This window comes from Gastrolobium bilobum, unplaced genomic scaffold, assembly GCF_033153095.1.
Source record: "Gastrolobium bilobum isolate Gb01-03AN ecotype WA unplaced genomic scaffold, APGP_CSIRO_Gbil_v1 utg93055, whole genome shotgun sequence".
NCBI classification, from domain to species: Eukaryota; Viridiplantae; Streptophyta; class Magnoliopsida; order Fabales; family Fabaceae; genus Gastrolobium; species Gastrolobium bilobum.
Genome location: NW_026899653.1, coordinates 73,612 through 90,814, shown reverse-complemented (window position 1 = coordinate 90,814; position 17,203 = coordinate 73,612). Strand labels below are relative to the sequence as shown.

At 41.1% G+C, this 17,203-nt stretch overlaps 1 non-coding gene across 1 annotated transcript; it reads left to right on the top strand.

Moving 5' to 3' along the window:
• Positions 1–7,687: 7,687 nt before the first annotated feature.
• On the top strand, positions 7,688–7,792 carry LOC133292311 (small nucleolar RNA R71). The gene has a single exon (XR_009748898.1). It is a non-coding gene; the product is annotated as a small nucleolar RNA R71 (small nucleolar RNA).
• The last annotated feature ends 9,411 nt before the right edge of the window (positions 7,793–17,203 follow it).

Here is a 17,203-nt window from a genome sequence, read left to right as displayed (position 1 = left end):
CGCTCTTCTCCCCCATATCCACCACTCAGCAAAGCCACGATCACCACCATACAGAGCGTTTTAACCTTCCCATCCTCTCCTTCGTTCCTTTATAAACAAACACAGAACTATTATTTCATTCTCATAATCTTTTCTCCTTCAACCCACAAAAATCCAACCTTTACTCCCCACTCCATCCCTCCTACTCAGAACCTTACACCATGACACGTCCAAAGGCCATTATACCTGTTGCTTCTATCTCCAAGAAGAGGACCCGAACAGGGAAAAAGCTCAAGCCTGAGCAAACCACAGTCGACCGCACAGTCATACCAGAACGGGGCATAGTCCTCAGTAGCTCCAAACACGGAGATCTCGACCGATGGCTGTCCGAGGATATAGCAGAACTGGATTGAGAACTCTTGTTGAGCCTCCCTTAAGAGCTCGCACCGAGTTCGTGACTGCATTCTTGGAGGGGATGAAGAAAGAAGATCTCCCAAAACTCCTCATCAGAGGCGTGAAAGTAGACTTCTCCCCTGAAGAAATCAACGAAGCATACAACACTGCTTCAGTTCCTGCTGAACAAGATGAGTTCGATAGATACTGTGCTGGCCGAGGAGATGAGGCCATAACTGGAGAAGTGCTCCGAGAAATAGGCTCAGAAGGAGCAACCTGGGGAACCAAGGAATCCATCCCTAGGAAGCAACTCAAATTCGAAGCAAAGGTATGGATGCATTTTATTAACTCCCGTCTGATTCCCGTGAGCAATGACTCTAGAGTAAACTGGGAAAGAGCAGTGCTGGTCTTCTGCATCTTGACTAAGAAGAAGTTTGATGTTGGGAGGATTGTTTACAAACAACTGGTGGCAAATGCACCAAGAAACTCCCCCTTCTTTTTCCCTTGTCTGGTCACTGAAATGTGCAAGAGGTCTGGTCTAAAGGCCAATATCCCGATTTTGGATGAAATCATTCCAGAAGGGTCGGACATTGATCAGTCCACGATAAAAAGAATCAAAGACAATGAAGGATTGGAAAGTGAGGAGGAAGAAGAAAAAGAAGAGAAAGAAGAAAAAGAAGGAAAGGAGGAAGAAGAAGAAGCTGAAGTTTCGGGCAATGTGAAGGAAGAACCTCAGAAAACTCCAAGAAGGGAAAAACTTCCCTTTAAGAGAGCTCCTGCAAAGAGTGGACGAAGGCAGTTCCTAGTCGAGACAACTGACTCCGAGACCGAACATAGTTTGACATTGAGTCATGTCAGTTGTCTCGAATAGGAACTGCCTTCGTCCACTCTTTGCAGGAGCTCTCTTAAAGGGAAGTTTTTCCCTTCTTGGAGTTTTCTGAGGTTCTTCCTTCACATTGCCCGAAACTTCAGCTTCTTCTTCTTCCTCTTTTCCTTCTTTTTCTTCTTTCTCTTCTTTTTCTTCTTTCTCCTCACTTTCCAATCCTTCATTGTCTCTGATTCTTTTTATCGTGGACTGATCAATGTCCGACCCTTCTGGAATGATTTCATCCGAAATCGGGATATTGGCCTTTAGACCAGACCTCTTGCACATTTCAGTGACCATACAAGGGAAAAAGAAGGGGGAGTTTCTTGGTTCATTTGCCACCAGTTGTTTGTAAACAATCCTCCCAACATCAAACTTCTTCTTAGTCAAGATGCAGAAGACCAGCACTGCTCTTTCCCAGTTTACTCTAGAGTCATTGCTCACGGGAATCAGACGGGAGTTAATAAAATGCATCCATACCTTTGCTTCGAATTTGAGTTGCTTCCTAGGGATGGATTCCTTGGTTCCCCAGGTTGCTCCTTCTGAGCCTATTTCTCGGAGCACTTCTCCAGTTATGGCCTCATCTCCTCGGCCAACACAGTATCTATCGAACTCATCTTGTTCAGTAGGAACTGAAGCAGTGTTGTATGCTTCGTTGATTTCTTCAGGGGAGAAGTCTACTTTCACGCCTCTAATGAGGAGTTTTGGAAGATATTCTTTCTTCATCCCCTTCAAGAATGCAGTCACGACCTCGGTGCGAGCTCTTGAGGGAGGCTCAACGAAGAGTTCCCAATCCAGTTCTGTTATATCCTCGGTCAGCCATCGGTCGAGATCTACGTGTTTGGAGCTACTGAGGACTATGCCTCGTTCTGGTATGACTGTGCGGTCGACTGTGGTTTGCTCAGGCTTGAGCTTTTTCCCTGTTCGGGTCCTCTTCTTGGAGATAGAAGCAACAGGTATAATGGCCTTTGGACGTGTCATGGTGTAAGGTTCTGAGTAGGAGGGATGGAGTGGGGAGTAAAGGTTGGATTTTTGTGGGTTGAAGGAGAAAAGATTATGAGAATGAAATAATAGTTCTGTGTTTGTTTATAAAGGAAGGAAGGAGAGGATGGGAAGGTTAAAACGCTATGTATGGTGGTGATCGTGGCTTTGCTGAGTGGTGGATATGGGGGGAGAAGAGCGTCTGCTGCACATAAATGCCTGGGGGAAGCAACTGTCCTCTGCTCTGACGGTTTCTTCTTTTTGAAACTGCTATTCCCGCTTGATTGGAGGGATGTGACAGCACGACATGGAGCTATTATCCTTCCGTTGCTTCCGCCACTCGGTTTTCTCTCTTCTTCTTCTTTTTCGCATGCGGCCCATTGCAGACCCTTGGGTTATAAGGGGCAAGTGGATCAGCCCAATTAGAACTTGGTTTCAACATTGAGGGATCAAATTCTAAGTGTTGGTTGCTCCTTGCTTTTGGGATCAGGTTGCTCCTTGCTTTTGGGATCAGGTTGCTCAAGAGCAACCCCAAAACTAGCTTCCTGCAATGGTTAGCACATTAATTTTCTCAAACAAAGACAATAATAAAAAGAATGACGTAGAAATAAATCTGGGTTGTCTCCCAGTAGCGCTTCGTTTATAGTCTTATCTCGACTTGTTGCTTCTTGGGTCAGACTTCAGCTGGGTCATCGAGATGAGAAGTCAGTTTCTCATGCTCCTTGATCCCTCTATTATACTTTTTGAGTCTGTGTCTATTTACCCTGAGCGCTGCTCCAGATGTTTCATGAGCAATAGTAAATGCTCCATTGGGAAGTACTTCAGTGATTGCATAAGGTCCCTCCCATCTTGATTTCAACTTTCCAGGAAACAGCTTCAATCTGGATCGATACAGCAGCACTTTGTCTCCAACTTCTAACTCTCTCTTGATAAGCTTTTTATCGTGCCACTTTTTCATCTGCTCCTTGTAGAGGTTGGCGTTTTCATATGCCTTGCTCCGGAATTCTTCCAGTTCAACCAACTGGAGCAACCTTTTTTCTCCAGCCATTCTAGAATCCATGTTTAGCAATGTGATGGCCCAGAATGCTTTGTGTTGAAGTTCCAGAGGCAAGTGACACGTTTTTCCAAACACCAACTTATAGGGGGAGCAGCCAATGGGCGTTCGATAAGCTGTTTGATACGCCCATAGGGAATCATCCAATTTGTTGGACCAATCTTTTCTATCTGGGTTTACGACCTTTTCCAGGATTTTTTTTATCTCCCTGTTGGACACCTCTACTTGCCCGCTGGTCTGTGGGTGGTAAGGGGTGGCAATTTTGTGCTCCACTCCATATTTCTTCAGGAGCAATTGGAATTGTTTGTTCACGAAATGTGTACCCCCGTCACTGATAATTGCTCTAGGGGTTCCAAATCGAGTGAAAATATTCTTTTTGATGAACTTCAGCACTATCCTGGCATCATTGGTGGGGGTAGCAACAGCTTCTACCCATTTCGACACATAGTCAACTGCAACAAGTATATACTTGTTTCCAAAGGAAGGTGGGAAAGGCCACATGAAATCAATGCCCCATACATCGAACAATTCAACCTCCATTATTGGAACAAGGGGCATTTCATGCTTTCTTTTAATGTTCCCTGTTCTCTGGCACCTGTCACATTTTTTAACAAAAACATTAGCATCTTTAAACAAGGAGGGCCAGTATAGACCTGACTGCAGCACTTTAGCTGCTGTTCTTGCTCCAGCAAAGTGTCCTCCATAAGGGGAGTTGTGGCATTGCTCCAGTATTTTCTGTTGTTCTCCTTCAGGGATACACCTTCGAAGTAATTGGTCAGAACAACTTTTGTAGAGCAAAGGGTCGTCCCAGAAATACTGCTTAGCTTCATGATGGAACCTCTTTCTCCTTTGGTGATTCAAGTGGTATGGCTCTATTCCGGCAGCCAGGTAGTTTGCAATATCTGCAAACCAAGGAGCTTGTTTTTCAGAGATCATCAGAAGCTGCTCATCAGGGAATGTCTCCTTGATATGATCTCCTTCTTGTGGGCTTGCCCTCTCTAATCGAGATAAGTGGTCAGCTACCTTGTTATCACTTCCTCTCCGGTCCTTGATCTCAAGGTCAAATTCTTGGAGCAACAGTACCCATCTAATTAGTCTTGGCTTGGCATCCTTCTTAGCAAAGAGTTGCTTGATTGCTGAATGATCAGTGAATACTGTGACTTTGGAGCATATTAGATATGAACGAAACTTGTCACATGCAAATACAACTGCCAGCATCTCCTTCTTTGTCACTGTGTAGTTGGCTTGTGCCGGAGTAAGAGTTCTACTAGCGTAGTAAACAGTTCTGAAGACTTTGTCTTTTCGCTGCCCAAGAACTGCTCCCAAGCCGAAATCGCTGGCGTCACACATTAGTTCAAAAGGAAGACTCCAATCTGGGCTTTGAATGATGGGTGCGGACACCAGCCTCGACTTGAGCTCCAGGAAGGCTGTCAAACATTTTTCATCAAAATTGAACTTCCTGTCTTGCTCCAGAAGTTCACAAAGTGGTTTGGCGATTTTGGAGAAGTCTTTAATGAAACGTCTGTAGAACCCAGCATGTCCCAAGAAGCTTCTGATTCCTTTTACTACGGTAGGGGGAGGTAGCTTCTCAATTGCTTCCACCTTAGCCTTGTCCACCTCGAGGCCCTTGCTTGAGATTTTGTGTCCTAGCACAATGCCTTCTCTTACCATGAAGTGGCATTTTTCCCAATTCAGCACTAAATTGCTCTTGACACATCTTTTCAATACCTGTTCAAGGTTATTAAGGCAAGTAGGAAAAGAGCAACCAATGACAGAAAAATCATCCATGAAAATTTCTACTGCTTCTCCTACCAAATCAGTAAACAAAGCAAACATGCATCTTTGAAAAGTTGCAGGGGCATTACATAGCCCAAAAGGCATTCTTCTGAATGCAAACGTCCCAAAGGGGCACGTAAAAGTGGTTTTGTGTTGGTCTTCAGGAGCAACCGGGATTTGGTTGTATCCCGAATACCCATCTAAGAAACAAAAGAATTCTTTCCCAGCTAGATGATCCAGCATTTGGTCAATAAAAGGAAGGGGGAATGATCCTTTCGGGTAGCATTATTTAATTTCCTGTAGTCTTGACAAATCCTCCACCCAGTTATTTTTTTGGTGGCTATTAACTCTTGTTTGTCATTTTCAACTACAGTAATGCCACCCTTTTTTGGAACGCATTGCACAGGAGCAACCCATTTACTATCTGAGATGGGATAGATTATACCTGCATCGAGCCATTTGATAATTTCTTTTCTTACCACCTCCTTCATACTGGGATTTAGCCTCCTTTGATGCTCCACAGATGAGCTGTCAGGGTCTTGGAGAAAAATCTTGTGCATGCAAATTGTTGGGGTAATTCATTTTATGTCAGCCATGGTCCAGCCGATTGCTCATTTGTAATCTTTGAGCTTTTGTGTGAGTTGAAGTTCCTGTTCATGGGTTAGCAAAGAAGAAATAATCACAGGGAGAGTGTTGTATTTACCCAAATAAGTGTATTTCAGGTGTTCAGGTAAGGGTTTTAACTCCAAGGTAGGTGGTTGCTCTACTGAAGGCAATTTCGGTCTTTGCTCCTGCTCTGATCAGTTTAAGGATTCAAAGACCCTTTCTTTCCTTCCCTGGGGTTGGTGGAAACTGATGGATGCAAGGTATTGTTCCAGCTCTTCAAAGTCCTTCATGCCTATCTCTAGCTGCAAATGCTCCTGTTGTTCTTCTATTATGACCGAGTCAAGGATCGAAATGCTAGAGCATTCCTCAGTGTTATCTTCATCAAACTTTATTGCTTTCATGACATTAAACTTCACTTATTCTCCGTTTACACTCATAGAAAGTTCACCCTTTCTGACATTTATGATAGCATCACCGGTAGTCAGGCATGGTCTGCCCAGAATTATTGGAACTTCTTGATCTGCTTCAAAATCTAAGATGATGAAGTCAGCTGGTAGAATGAACTTGTCTACTTGGACAAGGACATTCTCAATTTTTCCTTCTGGCTTGGCTATAGATCGGTCTGCAAGTTGAAGAGTGACTGTGGTTGGTCTTGCTGCTCCTATGTCAAGCTGCTTGAAGATGAAAGCTGGCATTAGATTTACACTTGAGCCCAGATCACAAAGTGCCCGACCAAGATAGTTCTTCCCAACTGTACATGGGATGGTGAATATACCAGGATCCTTTAGTTTGGGAGGAATTTTAGTCAGGTACTTGCACGATTGTTGAGAGAGGGCTACGGTCTCAAACTCTTCGATCTTTCTTCTTTTGACAAAATGTCCTTCATAAATTTTGCATACGAAGGCATTTGCTCCAGAGCTTCTACTAGAGGAATGTTTATGTGAAGTTGTTTCATCAAGTCGAGGAACTGGCTAAAATGCTTACCCTCGTGTTGCTTTTTCAACCTCTGTGGAAAAGGAGGCTCAATCGGTTCACTCCTTCTCTTGCATGGGGGCACATAAGTTGGAACTGAAACTGGTTCACTGACTTTTGTTGCTCCAAGGTCTGCTACAGGTGTTGCGTCATCCGGTTTGATTTCGGCAGACTCATTGCTCTGGACCTTCTCTTCTGGTCCTGTCTGAGCTTCAAGGTGTGAAGGGTCAGTGGCTTCTTCAACTTCCTTTCCTATGGGTTATTTTGCTGGTTCGCGCTTTCGAGGTCGTGCCACTAAATCTGGGGGTGGTAAAGTCTTTCCATCTCGTAGGCTTATAGCATTACAATGCTCTTGGTTATCCTGAGACGTCTTTTCTGTGTCACTAGGGAGTGTCCCTGGTTGCCTCTGTTTGAGTGCTCCAGCCAGCTGACCAATTTGTGTTTCTAGGTTCCGCATGGCTGCGCTGTTCTGATTCATGTACTCCTTGACAGAAGTCTCAAAGGATTGGGACTTCCTTTCACCCTTATCCCAGTTTTGTTGGTTCTGCCTAGGGTACGGGGGTCGGTTCTGGTAGTTTCCTCTACTACCTCCAGCATTATTTTGATTCCTCCAGCCTCGGTTATTGTTCCCTTGATAGTTGTCATTGCTCCTATTGTTGTTGTCATACCCTCCTGCATAGCACACAACAGCTAGATTGTTACAGTCCTCATATTCATGAGGACCTCCACAAGTGGGGCAACTCTGACTTGATTGAGTCAAGACAAGTTGCTCAATTGGTTTTTTCTGTTCCATGGGTTTCCAGTTTTTTATAGTGTTCTGGAGCGAAGCCATTTGTGCTGAAAGAGCATCAGCTGAGCTTAGCTCAAGAACTCCTGCTTTCTTAGGAGCATTGTGTCGTGTGGAAGGCCATGAAATATGTTTTTTTGAAATTTTTTCCAACAACTGGTAGGTTTCTGGATAAGTAAAATCCAAAAGATCTCCCCCTGCAGCTGCATCAACAGTTGCATTCAATGGTGGGGTTAAGCCATGATAGAACGTGTGAATGATGCCCCAATCAGAAACTCCATGATTCGGGCAAATTCGTATCAACTCTTTAAAGCGTTCCCACGCTTCATACAGACTTTCTCCATCATACATTTGAAAGGAAGCTATATCAGCCCTCACTTGGGCTTGTTTTGCTTGGGAGAAAAATCGGGTAACAAATTGTTCCGCCAATTGCTCCCAACTGGTGATGGAGTTTGGGGGCAATGTTCTCCTCCATTCTTTGGCTTTTCCAGCTAAGGAAAATGGAAAAAGCCGCATTCGCATGTTTTCTTCCGAAATACCATGAACTTTGAAATTATCAACTATCTCAGTGAAATTGTCCAAATGACTGTGAGGGTCTTCCATGGGCAGTCCATGGAACTGACCAGCGTTCATAATCATTTGGAACATTGCAGGTTTTATTTCAAAGTTCGGGATATTCAAAGGAGGGGGAACATACCCTCGTTCTGGACCATTTCTGAAGGGAGCAGCCATATCATTCAATGATGGCCCTCTTCCTTCATTCGGTCCTTGTTCAGGCTCTTGATTATGATTTCCATTGTTATCATTGTTTACAACCTCCTCCATTGTAATGTTTCTCACCCTTTGAGCTCTTCTTCTATTTCTGAAGGTTCTCTCGGGTTCTGGATCAAAAAGTACTATTTCCAGTCCAAGTTATGTAGGTTCTGTGCTCATACAAATGGAGGAGGTCTATCAAAACAAAAAGACTGCAATTAAACAACAAAAATGTTTTCTTAAAAATGCCCTTTCTTGCCAAATGATCCCCGGCAACGGCGCCAATTGCTTGGTCGAACCGAGAGCTGCTTGGGAATATCTTTTCAGAGAGCAAGAGTGCAGAGTAATAATCAGGATTGCCAACAGGAGCAATCTACTCTGACTAAGAGCAACCCTCTTCAACTATACGCAAGCGTACGTGTCAAGCAATATAGGGTATTGTAGCCCCAGATTTATCGTCCTCAGGGAGCAGTTGTGAAGTAAGAAGCGCTAAAGGAAACTTAATTTGTAAAATAGAGCAATAAAAGAAAGTACTATTCTCAGCTAAGTTTCACAAAGAGCAATCTCTGGGTAGCTAGTTAAACAATGTTAACCATTCTGAACCAGATGAGAACAGTGAACGACTTAGCACGGTCATCGAATAAAGAGGCTTCGATTTAAGTAACTTCAAGAACAGTCAATGAAATGAAAGTAAGAACATCAGCTGGTAAAACACAGTTTAGTTATCGTGAGGAAAAGGTTGTGATAGAAGTTTGAGTTAAGATTAATTTCGGAAAAAGTCAAGTAGGTGTTACGGGTTCCATGTTTTCATCCCTTTGGTTTACCCTGCTTGGTAGCATATTTTACAAGTGGATTTTGCTCCTTCCCTTGTTTTACTATAGGTAAGCAGAGGGTAAGGCCTTACTCTCCACGTTACTCCATAGTACTTTAGAGTTATATGCAAGGAAACCATGTTGCCTTCTCAAAAGAGCATGGATTCACATGGCAGTGCTCCCCATTCCAGGTGTTTCTCCCTCCTTTCTTCAGGCTAAACTACCCCAGGATCTTGAGAATGCTCTGCACGCCTTTGTCAGTGTTTCATCAACCGAGTGGTCCCGGGATGAGGTTGCCAGCCCAAAGGGTTTCACAAAATCAATAATTTAAACCAAAGAGCAACTCAAAATTCATTTATAAAATATGTGTTCCTTACAAAGTTATCCTAAGACAAAAGGGATTACTTCTATGGAACCTTCACCTACTTAGAGAAAGTTAGCTCCTAGTGAGCATTTTTACAAAAAGAAAACAAAGAGATAACGAGTCCTAGGATGGGCGCTGCTGATCTTTTTGAGGAATTCTTGTTCCTTTTATAGGGTTCTTCATTTGATCTTCATTGTTCCTTTCCTCAAGGGTCTTGCTCTGTTTAAATCCTCTCCAATGGTAGCTTTGCTTCTTGCCAGCTCAGCTCCGAATAGAAATCCTCTCCAATGGTAGCCTTGCTTTTTGCCAGCTCAGCTCCGAATAGAAATCCTCTCCAATGGTAGCCTTGCTTTTTGCAAGCTTGGCATTAAATGGAAGTGGTCCCCCTTGCTTTTGGCTCCCTTTGTGAGTGGGAGTATCGGATTCAGGGAGGCACCTCCAGTCCTTCTGCTGCAGCTGACGTGGCGGCTTTTGATTGCTCAACTTCTTTGCTTTCGTACTGTAGCAGAGGTAGCACCTCCACCTTCTCTGTTGTGGCTGATTTGGCGGCTTCCCATTGCTTCCTTTGACTGCTGTTGTACTACAGCAGGCTTTTTTACCTTTCTGCGCGACACTCCTTTTTCTCTCTTCATTTTGTGGTTCCTTCTGATGGGCCTTAGGTGTCCTAAACAAAGCAAACTAACCCAATAGTCATATAAAAAAGATAATGTTAAATTTGCTCCAGGTCTACCTTAACTCCCACTTTCGGTATTGCTCTGGTCCACTATTCAAACCAGTTGCTCTATATGGAAAGAAGAAGGTTGAGGGGAGTGATTTATAACCAAAACATGGGTTTTGTGGAACAATATACACTTAATGGGCCTCAACTCTTGAGGACCATCAGCTGACATCTTGTCCAAATTGGCAAGTACAAAGAATCCAGGAAACCACAGAACTGTGGTCCAACAGAGTAGAACTGAGCCGAGTTGTGTGATGAAAATAACCTCGGCAAATGATTGGAGGCAACCCATAATGGCATACCTTGAGAAAGGAACATTGCCTGAGGACCTACTGGAGTCCAGGAAGCTGGTCTGAGATGCAACGCAATATGCAATAGTGGAAGATCAGCTGTATAGAAAGGGGTTGTATATCTGATAACTCTCCCAAATGAGAGTTATTTTATTACTTTTATAATGAATTTGTTGCATAAATTCCATATAAAGTGTCTTAATTGTATGATAATTGAGCTAAATATTGCATATTCATGATTAAGTGCTTTGAGATGACTAAGTATGAAGAATGAGATAATATTCCTTGATTTTGTGTAAGAAAAGATGACTTGTTGAGTGTTTGTCTTTGCAAGAAAAATTGACGTAGGAATGCTGTAACAGAGAAGCTGATGAAGTAATGATATAGCAAGCGCTACAGCATGACAGTGTGGACAAAGGGACAACCGAACTTTTGAATTTCAAAAGTTAGTTATTTCCCAACAATGCACCAGCAAGCAAGGGAAGTTTCTGAAGATTTAATTCAGAAACCACAAGAGTCAAAGACAAATTCAAAGATTGAATCTTATCTAAATCCCAAAGAACGAGGACAACAACCTTGATTCGGTCAACAACATTGGCACAAGAAATCCAAGAAGATAAAGATCTTATCCAATTAAGTGCCAACAAATCCGAAAATCCAAAGGATCAAGGACGATTTCAAAGATTGAGTCATATCCCAAAATCCCAAAGAACAAGGACAACAAACTCTTGTTCGGTCAACAACAATATTGGCACAAGAAAATCAAGAAGAATAAGATCTTATCCAATCAAGTGCCAACATCCCAAGAATTTAGGGATAAGATAAGGCTGCAGCAACCGGATTCATGAATCTCCACTCTTAATTCCTAAAGCCAAAAGCCCAATCATTTTTCCTATTTAAGAAGAGCTCCTCCACGAGTTAAAAGACAGTTCGAAACACAGTTAGAGAGGTTCAAGGTTCAGAAGGTCAGAAGCAAGGAGGAGAGTTTTAGAGGGAGATAGTGAGGTTCTTGGAAGAGGAAGAGCAGCGCTGGAGCAGTGCTGGAGCAAGGCAGTGACGACGTTTTCCTACAACAAATGTTTTTAACTTCTTTTCTGTTTTCCAATGAATTCTTTCTTTCTTTTCTCTGTTTTATTTAATTCCATTATGAGCTAATTTGCTCCATAGGTTAGGTGATAAAGTACATATGCTGTAACATTGAGATATATGCCTAAACTTTGTTTATGTTAATGTTTAATTAGTTATTCAACGAGTTTGCTTAATCTTATTCATGTGTGCATGTCGAGAGATACATATGTGATATTGAGGAGGTTGGGGCCGAGAGGTTTCCGAATCCAGACCCTTGTTGAATAGTGTGGATTAATCGAGTTAAATTAACTTAATTAAGTTGTGGGTAGAGAGATCATTCACACCACATAACCTAGAACTTGAACTTAAACAATTCAGTGATTAGTTTAGCCATAGAGATGTGGGAATTAGTTATTGGGTATATATGCTAGGTTGGCCAAAAGCCCCAGTATACATTAGTGTTTGGTTACTAGTTAAACATCGATATAGCATTGTTAAAGCATCAGATCAGTATTGTTGTATCACGGAAATTGATCCTGACCTATATCTCATCCATCATCTTAATACCTATTATTTTAGTTTCTTGTTTTCTTATTATTAGTTGTCTTTTATTTTACAAAACCAACAATCATAATCAATCATTTTACTCACTTTCTTCACCTAAATAATCATTACTTGACACTTATCTCCGTGGGAACGATACTTGGACTCACACATCCCTTTATTACTTGTGACACGTGCACTTGCGTATTTGTGTGGAAGATTTAAATTTGATTACAATTTGCACAACAATATCCCCATCCTGAAATGCTTAAACTCGGAGGAAGCAGAATATGTGCTGGCCGAGATACATGAAGGAATGAAGGGCCAACACATGGGGGTAGAGCTTTGGCTAGAAAGGCCCTTCGAGCTAGCTATTACTGGCCAACTATGGAAGCAGACACTAAAGAACATGTCAAAAGATGTGACAGTTGTTAGAAGCATGCCAGGCTAATTCTTTCATCACCAGAAGAATTGAAATATATCTCGGCTCTGTGGCCCTTTTTCAAATGGAGGATGGATTTGCTGGGACCTTCAAAGCTCCTGAAGGACAGTTTAAGTGGTTAATTGTGGCCATAGATTACTTCACCAAGTGGTAAAAGCATAACCAGTTACCACAATAACCTCGGCCAGGGTATAAAGGTTCTTTAAAAGGAACATTGTTTCCAGGTTTGGAACACCAGTTGAGGTGGTGACTGATAATGGAACACAGTTTGCTGATAAAAGGTTCCAGGAGTTGATGAAAGACTTAAAGGTCAAACACCGCTTCGCATCTGGGAAACACCCATAGTCAAATGGGCAAGCTGAAGCTGCAAACAAGGTAATTGTTGACGGGCTCAAGAAACGAATGACGGATGCCAAACAAAGCTGGGTTCATCAATTATACTTTGTTTTATGGGGATACCGAACAAGTACCCAGACAGCAACAGGGGAAACCCCTTTCAGATTGATATATGGATGTGAAGCCATGATCTCGGTGGAGATTGGAGAACCCTCATGGAGAAGAACGAATGCTAATAAGCAGAATGAATAAGAAAACAATACACTGCTCACTGCTGAGTTAGATCTCGTTGATGAAGCCAGGGTCACAGCTCATTGTCGGGATATGATGGCCAAACAACTGATAGCAGCTAGATACAACAAAAAAGTGAGACCAAGAAAGTTTGAGAAAAATGACTTGAGACTCAGAAGAGCGGACATTGGCAATAAGAATGCCAGAGATGGAAAGCTAGCTGTAAACTGAGAAGGTCCTTTTCGAGTTAAAGAAAAGCTTGGAAGAGGAGCCTATGTCCTGGAAACAACGGAAGGCAAAGGAATCAAGAGAACCTGGAACGCGGATAAGCTGAAAATATATTACAGCTAAATCCAAGATCCACCTTCCGAAGATTTGAAGTATTTTCAATTTATTTGATGTTTTTACTAGGGGAATTATTTTCCTTTTTTAGGGACTTGACTAAAAAGCCGAATATGTCGGCAAATTCATGTAATCGACAAATTTGATATCAATAAATGAGGAATTTTCCTTTTTAAGATTTATCCTTATTCAGTTTTGATGCATCAATACAAATTCTGAGGTGCAAGTGTAATTTGTCATGCTGACTCTGATCAAGTCGAAACGCTCCTTACTTCGGTCAAAAGACCCAAGGGGGACAGGTGACAATACTACCTTTACCTTGGATAAAGTTGGGTTACAAAATCCAGGTTATAATGAAACGGTTAAGTCAACAGAGACAATTACAATCATCAATGTTGGCTTACCAAAATGGTTGAGTCAAAATAAACATGCGCCATGGAAAATGACAAAAAGCGAATTCTGTATAATGCTTTTTGACCTCGGCCAGGTCAATATACAGGCACTCGTAGAATGCACGAGTTGCAAAAATGAGAATATATTCGAGTTGTTAAGAATAACCCATCTTGGACGGGGAGCAACATGAATGAGGTTTAAAAAAACTTGGAAAATTGTCTAAGTTATAAACCTAGATAATTGATATACAAATCTATTTATCAAGCTAAGTCCTGAGAAGTATTTAATAAATACTTCAGGCAACCTGAAAAGAAGATGAACCTTAAGTACTTAGGCAAATGCGTCTAAGTTATTAAAAGGATATGCAATGCAAAATATCAAAATACAAAAGCAAATTATGCAGGCATTACACAAATAAAGAACTTCAAAAATATTAAGAAAGAAAAACCGGGAAGCACCACGGCAATATTCATGACAAAGTGAAAAGGGGTTTGATGTAAGAACCTGCACCGTTAAATTAGGAATTTAAATAATTAATTATGAGTTTAAGAGAATAATTTCATAATTGACCTTAAATAAATAAGTAAGGTTAGAATAATTATCATAAGGGTTTAATAACGCTTAAAGTCGCTTTTCTGACGAAAAGTGCAGATACCGGTTCTGCTTCACGGTATATGTAACACCCCGTGTATACCCGGTTTGTTATCATGTCATCGTATTAAGCTTTGCTTAATTATAAATGCGAAATAACTTTTTCAAAACATCGCCTGTATGTAAATTGCAATAAAGCTAAATACACTGAATAACGTCAATATATAAATAACTGTGAGTATCTAAGTCACGAAACTATAACACGTAGTCTGGACCATAATCCTGATACAATTATACAACTCAATACTAAAATAAGACATAGTCAATCAATGTGGCATGGACAACCCTCATGCTCACCAAATGAGGCAACAAAGCCCAACAGAGTCTCAAATCAAACAACATGGTAATAATATAAAGCATGTCAGCATCCAAACATATCAGTATAAACAACAAGCATATCACATCAGCTCCGGCCTCCTGCCGCTCGATGTCTCAACCCCCGAGTTACCTGAACCTGAAAATGTGCCCCAAACGTGAGGTGAGATCTCTAAACAGAAATCTCAGTAAGATAAGGGTTCCTCAAGGATTTCTCCACCCTAAGCTCACTTACATGTGCAATATAAGTTCAAAAGCAGTAATATAATATAAGTTCCAAAATCAGTGCAATGCAGCAGAATAATCATGTCATGTGTGTCAACTATTCTACTGGCCAGAGAAATGCAGGATTTACATACGTCTACTACCTACATTAGTGCAAGACACCACTTGCACCCACCCACAGAATCACCCTATGGTATGTCTCCTACAAACACAGGCTTACCGTCTAGGTGGAACAACACATGCATATTATAAGCACTTGCACATAACAGCTCAACAACATTTCAAAATCAATACATGAAAACACATTATGCATATAAATCATTCCCCCATGGGGTATGGTGGAACCAACAATGGCTAAACTGAGGACACGAAAGCTTCCCTTTTAAGCAATCAATCCAAGCCAAGTCCACACTATCTCAAAGCCCACAAATAGCACAATCACAATCTGTTTATACAATAAATAATCATTAATATTCATTGTCTAAGGTTCCGTTAAGTGATTAGGGCTTTCCAACTCATTTTAAGTGATTTCATGCAAAATCTGCAGGAGGTATTCGAATACTCCTCGATGAGTATCTGAATACTCCAAGTCTCCAGAAAGTATCTGAATACTTTTACTAAGGTATTCAAATACCACATGGTATCCGAATACTTTTATCCATGGTATCTGAATACTACTCAATATCTGAATACATTTCCCCCAGTATTCGAATACTTCCCAGTATTCAGATACTTCTTCAAAGGTATCCGAATACTTTTCTTCCTAGAAAAGTATCCCCATACTCCTGCAAGGAGTATTCGACTACCCCTTGATAAGTATTCGAACTACCCGAAAAGTATTCCAATACTTATCAGACAGAATGCAGAAACTCGAGCTGTTCATTGCATAATCCCATTTTTAAGTGTCCAAATACGATTGAGAATCCAATAACTCCCTAAACAGATGTTCATTAAAATATTTTAGACTTAGATTATCAGTCCTTAACTCAAATGATCAAAGTTTCCCTTTTTAATGGATTAAACAAGCTAAAATCATGAAAATGACAAGGAGGTGATCATGGTATACCTCCAAGGCTCAAAACTCCAAAAATGAAACACACTAGGAGTCCTCTACACAACATTATTGTTCTGACCTTCAAGGACCACGAAAATGCAACAAAAAGTGGGTCATTTACACCAAAAGGTGGCTTCTTGAAGCCTCTAAAGACAAGAAAATAGTTTCCTCCACAAGACTCAACAACTCAGCCCCCAAATCACCACAAGTTAGAGGCTAAAACTCAGCAAACAAGGACCTTTAACCCACACAAGGCTTGTCCTCACAACACTCTACTATTTTGGTGAAGGAACTATGAGTAAAAGTGGTCACTTTGGTGGAGTTCAAGAAGAAAATGGCTATGGAATGGTAGAGGGAGGGTGGCAGCTGCTGAGAACTCAGAATTTTCAAATACAAGTCACGTATGAAGTCAATATGGCCTAGGGTTTTGGGTCAAATGGGCATTTATAGCCCACTTAAGTGTAATCGTACAGTATTAGCATTAATAGCTACGCTTATCGTTTTAATCTCAAACTTGGGATTCTGAACCTAGCCATTTTTCTAAGATTCTTCATATTTTTATTTTATTTTTCACAGCTACTTGCCGTACGCGCTTTTACGAAGCCGGTATCAATTCTGACGCAATTTCTCATTATTTTGACTTGAAACTTGACATACTAGTCCTATATATTACTCTAGGAATATTCCCACACATATTATAATTGTTTGGGATACTTCATCGGTACACATTTATACCGTGAGGCAAAACCGATATCTGCACTTTTCGTCAGAAAAGCGACTTTCAACATTCTTAACCACTTAGCATAATTATTTAAGCCTCCTCATAATTATTAGGGTCAATTATGGAATTATCTCATTAATCTCATAATTAATTAATTAAATTCCTAATTTAGTTCTTACAGTATAAGTGTGTTTTGATGAAGTTTCCCGAAAAATTATAATAAGTGTACGAATATTCTTAGAATAATATTTAGGACTGGTATAGCAAGTTTAGAGTTGAAATAATAAGAACTGACGTCAGAACTAATACCGGCTACGTAAAAATGCGTACCGGCAAAATGCTGCAAAAATTATAATAAAAATATAAAAAGTCCTAGAAAAACGGCTAGGTTCAGAATATGAAGTTTGAGATTAAAATGATTAGTGGAGCTATTAGTGCTAATACCGACGATTAAAACTTAATGCACCTATATATAGTGTGAGGGCACATTAACCTAGGTCAGATTACACTTCCTACGTGCCTCCATTTCTGA